At 40.3% G+C, this 7,960-nt stretch overlaps 1 long non-coding RNA gene across 1 annotated transcript; it reads left to right on the plus strand.

The window, feature by feature from the left end:
* Window positions 1-1,230: 1,230 nt before the first annotated feature.
* Window positions 1,231-3,425, plus strand: LOC126635776 (uncharacterized). Its single transcript, XR_007627797.1, has 3 exons — window positions 1,231-1,295; window positions 2,758-2,832; window positions 3,308-3,425. It is a non-coding gene; the product is annotated as an uncharacterized LOC126635776 (long non-coding RNA).
* The last annotated feature ends 4,535 nt before the right edge of the window (window positions 3,426-7,960 follow it).

A 7,960-nucleotide genomic window follows, 5' to 3' on the forward strand; every position in this document is an offset into this window, starting at 1 on the left:
CAGGGGAAGACCAGGTGCCATCCTTGCAGCACGATTAGGAGGTTTGGAGCCTTGGTGTAAGTCCCAGATGTGAAAGCTGTCCCTGCAAGGCAGACATAGGCTCAGTGCACATCCCCTTCTAATCCCAGAGCTCCATGCAGTGTGGGCAGAAGGACTTCTCCTTTTCCTGGGCTTCAGAAGACAGTCAGTAATGGTCGGGTGGCATGACAAAGACAACGACACTCCATGGATTGGTAAAAAGGTACAAAGAAGGCTTTTGTGAACATTTTAACTATGTTGTTGGGTTTTCCCTCCTTTCCTCCTGAGGAGGTAATACAGGGGTTAAGGCAGCAGTTGCAGACTGTCCCCATACTTTAACTATGTAAGGAAAGGAGTAAACCAAAGTTATAGGAACTAGTTAAATAGTCCTGAAGTAACACCTGCTCCAGGCTGTGTTCAAGAATAGGTGTACTTGGTTAGTAGGACATTAATCCTACAGTTTCCTGTCTGAGTGAACTTCTGAGACCTATAACATTCTGCTGAGAGCCCTGAAACTTGTCATGACATTCTGCCCATATGGAAAAAATTAGCAGCTGATTTTCTTTAACTGTGATTAAAGCAATGTTTGTTGAGAACTGTTCGTTGAAGTAGTATTTTAAAAGAAAATCACCAAAACCAAACTTTCTCCCAAACATTTCCCAGAAATGCCAGCTGCCTGGTGGCCTGTGTATTCGCTAATGGTGTAACCCAGACATGGTCACTCCATTCAGAGATGGATGTTTCTGCAGTTGGGATCCTGGCTATGAGGGACAGGTCTGTCTCACTTTTGGTGGAAAGCTTCAAAAAACTGACTTTTCTTCTCAATATATCTCTGAAAGTACTGAAATTTCCTATTGAAGGGTATCTCTTGCTGTTTTCAGGCTAGTCCTGTGTTTTAAGTCTAGATTTTCTTCTGAACCTGAAATTCAGATAAAATTTCTAAACTTGTTTGTTACTGTGTTCTTAAAAAAATGTAGGCTGATTTCAGGGACATTTCTACTGATAACTTTGTTCAAGAAGGACTTATAGTTCTGAGAAGTCTTCTTACAACAGTTCTTTGGCAGACTCTCTGCATCTTTGGGTTTTAACTTTGAAATTGTCAGGAGAGGCTTTTTTGTCCTGTTTCCAAGCAAAATGAGACCTGCATGGCTGGGCTGCTTTTCTTTGCTTCTCTTTTTCAGTGCCTTCCTCAAATAATTGCTGAGCCAGTTGATCAATTTCAATCAAATGTGACAGAAGGAGAGAGCTGTGAGACATGAAGTTTAGGAAGAAAACAGGTACTTCAGTATGTCCAATAGTCCTAGATTAGTGCTTTTATCAGGGAACAGTGATCCAAAAGCCAGGAGCCAGCTCACCAGTCATCTCCTAGACTTTCACCACTCTCAGCAGAGGCTGTTATCTGTCCCAGTGGAGGGGTTCTTGAGGGATGCTTTTGGAACTGGCACCTCAAGGACACCAGAGGCCCCAGAGGACAATGGCACAGTGAGGTGTTTGTCAGGGGGTTTACAGTGAGATATTGCTCAGGAGCAGCTTGTTAGCTTGTGCTCAGCTCTCTGCAGTGTGATAGCAGCTGTGTAATATACTTGACAAGAGGACCAAAGAATATACCTACCTTGGGGTGGCTAAGTTAGCCAGAACTGACAATGAAATGTTAAATAATTAAATTGTTTTAGCTATTACTTGTAAGTGAATGCTGTTTTTAATTGCACTTTAATAATGCCATGCCCTTTATAACCAAAATTAATGTTTTCTGTCTCTCTGTTTTTGAAGTACATGTCAGTTTAATTAAACTATTAATGGTAGACAGATTTTTAAGTACTTTATATTCTTCATTAAATTGTGTCTGTTCAACAAGCATAAACAGGAAAATAGACTCAGTTAGAAGCAGATTCACGTTCTGCCTGATAAATCATTCATCATCAGATAAGATGATGAGGCATGCTTGTTTTTCTGTAGGCTCACAATGATAAACAAATCCACTTTTATATTGTAATATTTATTGAGTTCATAGAAAAATAAACAGGACTGTTCACTTTTCATATCAACAACAGGCCTGAAAGCTGCTGTTTGCATTTATGACTGGTCAGTCAAGCAATATCCTGATGCTCTGAGGTTCAATCTTAGTTCATTTTGTCTGAGGTGCTTGTTAGCAGAGCATTTCTCTGGTCTAAGATATAGTTCTTTCAGGGCCATTCAACGGCAGTAATAATGAATATTTCTACTGTTCCTGCTGTGTTACCCTATTGTGTCTGGAAAGAATTAAAATATCTTTTGATTTGGCAGAAATGATATATTTATAATGCAAATATTGAGTAAGTCTCAGCCCTTGTAGGATCCATTGCAGGAAGGCTGATGAAAACAATTTTTTTAAGGCTGTACAAGACAAAATTATGGCAAAGTCATTTCTTATCCTTTGGTAAAGTCTGCAAATCCTAGTGGGCTGTTAATGGGCTAACAGGCTGAAATTAGGAAACACTGCAGCAACTGCTTGTGATACATTCCTGTGCATATTATACAGGCAGACTAAGATGTAACTGGTTATAATAGAGACAACAAATGTCCTTCCTTTGTGTGGCAGATCAATCAATAGCCAGGCATGTGATCTTGTTCACTATTATGTTAGTAATGAAACCTTCTTGTGATGTGACAACTGTGGAATAACATTTGGTCACAAAGCTGGTGTTAACAAGCACAACTGGCACTCTGGTAATTAGACTGATTTCTGGTCTACTTTCACAGATTGTCGATAAATGCAGTAAACAACAGGCTGCTTTCTTTCAGAAGAAGTTATATGAAGTTGTCATGCATTTGATGGTATGTACTGTACTTTCCTTCATCTTTTATCAGATTCTGGCAAGGTGGAGATTTACAATATATTTCTTCATAAAATAATGTTTCACAGTAGAAACTTTGTGTGCATTGTTCGACGATCACCTAATTAACCTCAGCCTTTTTTTCCCTTGGGAAGAATATTAATTTCTCAGTTACAGGTATAGACAGTTAGATGGAGATGTTCTTCCTCAAATTTTCAATGCTCTCCCCTCTGATAAAGCTGTGTTTGCTGTGTGCAGCCATTAATATTGTTTAAGAATAAACTGAAATCTTAAAAGCCATTGGCTTGATTTAAAGGCCAAGAATATAGATCACATAAAATTGTAGTATAATTTGTTACATTAAACAAAATAGCTAAATTCAGCCACAGATGTGCTAACCAGCTATTCCATCACCAATTTAGGACTGTTATGTCAAACCTCATAACCTCATTTGCTGTGGTTTGCTCTTTCCGTAGACCTGCAGTAGTGGAAGGCTGAACTGTTGTTTGGTATTTTGACCTTCATGGCAGAGTAAGGAGGAGTGAGAGCTCCTTGTACCTCCTCCAAGCCTACAGCCTGGCTCTGCACATAGGAAAATGAATGAGTGCTGTTATTCTGCCTCCTTCACTTCCAAAGCAGAAGAATGGAGTCAATTGAGATATGTCTGGGTACTGCTCAGTTTATTTTGCATTGGCTGCATGGCAAAGCTTAAGCTGGAGGCACTGTAACATGGACAGTACAAACCAGAAGGAGTTTCTATGCTTGCTCCCCTTTCACAAGGTACATTCAGAAACTGGAAACAGTGTGTAGGGGACAGCAAATAGGGACAGTGCTGTGCCATGACTGGACACTTTTCTACCTGTCACTTTGCCCAGATCTGCTAAGACCAGATCCATGCTGATTTCAAGAATCCTTACTGGTATGATTTGACTGAGAAGGGTTTTTTTCTTGTGCTGGGCCATGTATTGACCACTTATCATAACTAAACTCACTTTGAAAGATTGAGAGAGCAGTGAGCATCTCTTCATGGCCATTATCAATGTTTGGCAGATTCTAATTCCCGTTGCAATCGATGAAAAGCAGTAGGAAAGAGTGTTTTACAGTAGGTACCTAATTTTATGCAGGATTAAAGCAGGAAGATGCCTCGTTAGTAATCAGTGAACATAAAAAAACTATATTCACACTCAAAGTAGGGAGAGACTTTGGACAAGTTCACTGAGCCATAGGTATCAAGAAGTTAGAGGATATAAATAGCAGTGAATGCAGAATGCTAATCTCAATGGCTGGAAACAAATATCAGAGGTGTCTGCTGCTGCTCCCTTCAGAGCATTCTCTGTTCTGACAGGCCTGAGCTCTGCCTACCTGGAAAACCAGTAGGGAGTAATAATCAGTGGGCCACACCAGGCTGGGAATTTTCTCGGTGATGTTTCTTGCACAGGTCCCAAGCAGGCAACAACTCCCTGTGGGTTGGGTCCAGTCAGTGTATCAGGCCTTCCATTCCTCTCAAAGGGAATTTACCAGTGACTACTATTTTCTTTTTTTCTTAATTGAGGAGGTTGTGATGTAGGAGGTAGGCCACCTCGCCCTAGGTGATGCCTCCATCTTGGAAGAACCGTCATCTGTATTCTCCTTTCACTGGTCCTCAGGTTCCACGGCCTCATATGTATTGTAAAAGGACACCTGGAAGGAGAGGTAAGTCAGGACTCCAAGCAGAAACCCATTTCCACTTCACACAGCCCTAGCGTGGTTGGAAAGGGCTAGGTCTGACCTTCTACTGAAAGCAAGATCAGCCATGAGGCCAGACCAGGTTGCTCAGAGTTTCACCTGGCCTGCTCCAAGAATGGAGATGACACAGCCTCTCTGGGATGCTGCTTCACAGCTCTTCCCCTGCCCAGAAATCACACTGAAAGTACAAATGTGTATTTTCAACAGTTTCTTCAGCTGCAACATGATATAATTTGAAATCAGTGCTTCTCAGAGCTTCATGTAGATTTCTATGGCTAAGCCTCACATCTATTCATAAAAGACTCAAATCTGCTGCTGATGCAACACCAAGATTGCATTCACCTGTCAGTGGAGTCCATAAGCAATGGATATTTTTTTGCTGCAGGAAGTCAGAAAATAAAATCTTAGCCGATAGAGGAGATTGGGTTCCAGCACCACTAGCTGCACTAGGTAACAAGAGTGTTCATGTCATTTAAAAAGAGGTGTTTGGTCAAAACATCTGCGAAAGCATCACGTGTTTGGAGAAGGAACCTCTGCACTTTGATGGTAAGTGAAGAAACAAGACAAAGAGATGCTTTGTCATTTGTATAATTTAAGATCTGTTGTTTTGAGGAGGTTTTACCACACAGATTATTTTGTCTGAGGGTGACAACGCAGAGTGTTTCCAGCACGTGGTTGGAAAATCTTAGCCATAGCTGCACGTATTTAGACCCTTTTGGTGCACTGTCTGTACAAAAGGTTTTTGTCAGGAAGAAGCACAGTGTTCTGCCTTCTCAAGTGCATATTTTACATTCAAAAGCGATTTCTTTGGTAAGATTGAATAAATTCTAGTTTACTAGCTTTGATTTTAAAGAAATGTAAGGAAGAGAGTACAAGTTGCCTTGGCATTTTGTGTTTATTTGCCATCAGTTACTTCCATATTAAATTGTTCCATTTACAAGCTAGTATAATTTTTTTCCTAAGTGCCTGCTGCTCCGTCTAGTTGTGGAAAATGAAGCTAAGTTGTTTATGACCTGCTCTGTACTTCATCACTAACCTTCAGCAAATGTACAAGTTCTGGAATGAGAATAAAGCTTCACTGGTGGTAGCACAGCATGAGGCAAAGTATAATGCATATTACTGTGGTGCACCTGTGCTTGGCTTTCCCATGCTTATTGGGATAAAAAGCGCGCTTTATTAGCAGGCAAATAGGTAAAGCTTAAGAGGCCAATCTTCTCTGCTTGGCATATGGGGTTCCCATTAACATTAGTGAGTAAAATGGTTATATTTTGACAAGAGAGCAGACACTTGAGAGAGCAGATAAGTGCAGAAACAAGGTGACATTTTCATAGTCACTTTTCAGACCAAAACTGAACTTTTACAGTGTATAAATGTGAAGATTGTGTAATGTGCTTGCTTTACGTAATAACTATCAAAAATCTAGTGAGGAAGGCGAGGTCTGGTCTTGACATTTAAGAGAACAAAGTGCCGACTCCTCCCCAGCCCATGCTTAGGCCTGTCCTCAGTAAAACACCTCTTTGACACCTTTCCCACACTCCTAATACTTATCTGCTAGTTTTCATCTTCCCTGTGGAAATGACTAATTAAATATTCTTTAAGAAGGAAGCTTTGTCACTATGTAGAGATCTTAACATTTTTTTTGCACCTTTTCACTCTGGTTTTGAAGGCTGTAGTTGCATGCAAGAAGGTTATAGAAGGATGATCACAGGTTTTCTTCTGTCGATGGACAGAGGCTCTTGTACCTCCTTTTGTGTCAGAGCCTATGCAGTCCAGACCTGTTGTCAGGGGAGGTGCACCGCGATGGCTGGAGGGAAAGGATCAGCCGCTCACTGAAATGATACAGGTGGTAAGTGCTTTCCCAGTGTTTAGTTTAAGTAAAGACAATTCTCTTGATGTCTCTCTTCACAGGTAAAACATATCTGTCTTTCCAATTTCTCACTGAAAGTTAGATCCTGAATTTCTAACTTGACTGGATAAGGCAACTAGCCAGAAGAAATGAGGGTTCAGCTGAGCAGGTTTCTGAACTCAGTTTACTGGGGAGCCTCAGGCTTATTCTGGCTTTTCAGGCTGCAGCAGTAGCCAAGAACATTTATTCCCATTTCCACTTGGCAAAGAAGATTTTTTTTTTCTTCTCTTTTCTTTCAGCTATGGGCTCCATTTCAGTTACTTCTTTTCTGTCTTTCCAAAATCCAATTACTGAAAAGCTACTTTTTGGATGCCTTTAGCCAATACCCTGTGTGTCCATTTAAAACAGCTGGACACAGGTGATGTATAACATCTTTCTGGTTAAGTGGCAAAACTGAACCCAACCCAGCTAAACCTGAATCAGAGAGTTTAAGAAGTTTTTTACTAAATTAACTAGAAGTTATTTATATTCTACATCCAAAGAAAAAAAGCTTAAATATTTGATGATTTCCTCCCTCTATTTTTAGTAGGTTTTTTTTTTCCAATCATAATGCATTTTCATTTCATAATGGTAAAGTTATTAAAAAAAATCACTGTGGAATCTCGCTTCTAAAATGCTAAAAACTGTTTCAACATTAAAAAAAAAACACCTCCCTTCTGCTTTTTCAGCCAAAGCTCTGTCCTGTACTGAGCTCAGTAACAGGAATTGTCCCCATTCCCCTGTGGCTCAGTTTGTGAGTGAAGGTAGCCCTGTGGGGTGGAGGAGCTGTGTGGCCATGCCTGGAGACGGTGGTCAGTGCCAGACACTGCTGTAACAGTGTCTGCTCCACAGACTCACTCAATTGATTCCAACAATTTTCCAGGCTCACCTCAATGTGCTGCATTTGTACTTATGAAGCTCCTATGATTATAGTCTAGGCAGGGCATGATTAAAGAAGAAGAGCTTACCTTACTGCTGCCCAGCTAAGTTCCATGAACTTCTTGGTAAATTCAAAACCTGGTTACTTTTACAGTGTTTCAGCTTGGGTCATGGTTTCCTGATACATTTGAGATCATTTGTCACCTGGAAACATTGAGCCAATTTAGTTAATGTTTTAATTTTTGTTGGATTTATAATTGTGGTCATGTGTCAAGAGGTCAGTTTAGACAGCTTGGTAAGCTGGAAAAGCTAGCAACAAATCGAATCAAGTGAATATCCTTTCATTTCAACACCTTTTCCTCTCCTTGTTTCAAGCCCAGGAGGTCTTAAAGTTGATGAGAAGATAAATTCAATTATAGTTAAGGCTAACTTTGGCTCTCAGCTCTCATACTACCTTTCCCCATCTTTGCCATCCATCCTATTGCAATCGTTTAGATTTGCCCCAATAGTAGTTTGCCTATTAGCTTTGCTAATGAATTTACTAGTACAGAAGACCACTTGCAAGGCTGTCCTAAACATAATGAATGTAATTATTTAGCACAGAACCAGGGCAGCATCTTTTTCTCTCTTGACAAGAATA

The sequence above is a fragment of the Myiozetetes cayanensis genome, unplaced genomic scaffold (genome assembly GCF_022539395.1).
Source record: "Myiozetetes cayanensis isolate MyiCay16 unplaced genomic scaffold, myiCay2020 scf12, whole genome shotgun sequence".
Classification (NCBI taxonomy): domain Eukaryota; kingdom Metazoa; phylum Chordata; class Aves; order Passeriformes; family Tyrannidae; genus Myiozetetes; species Myiozetetes cayanensis.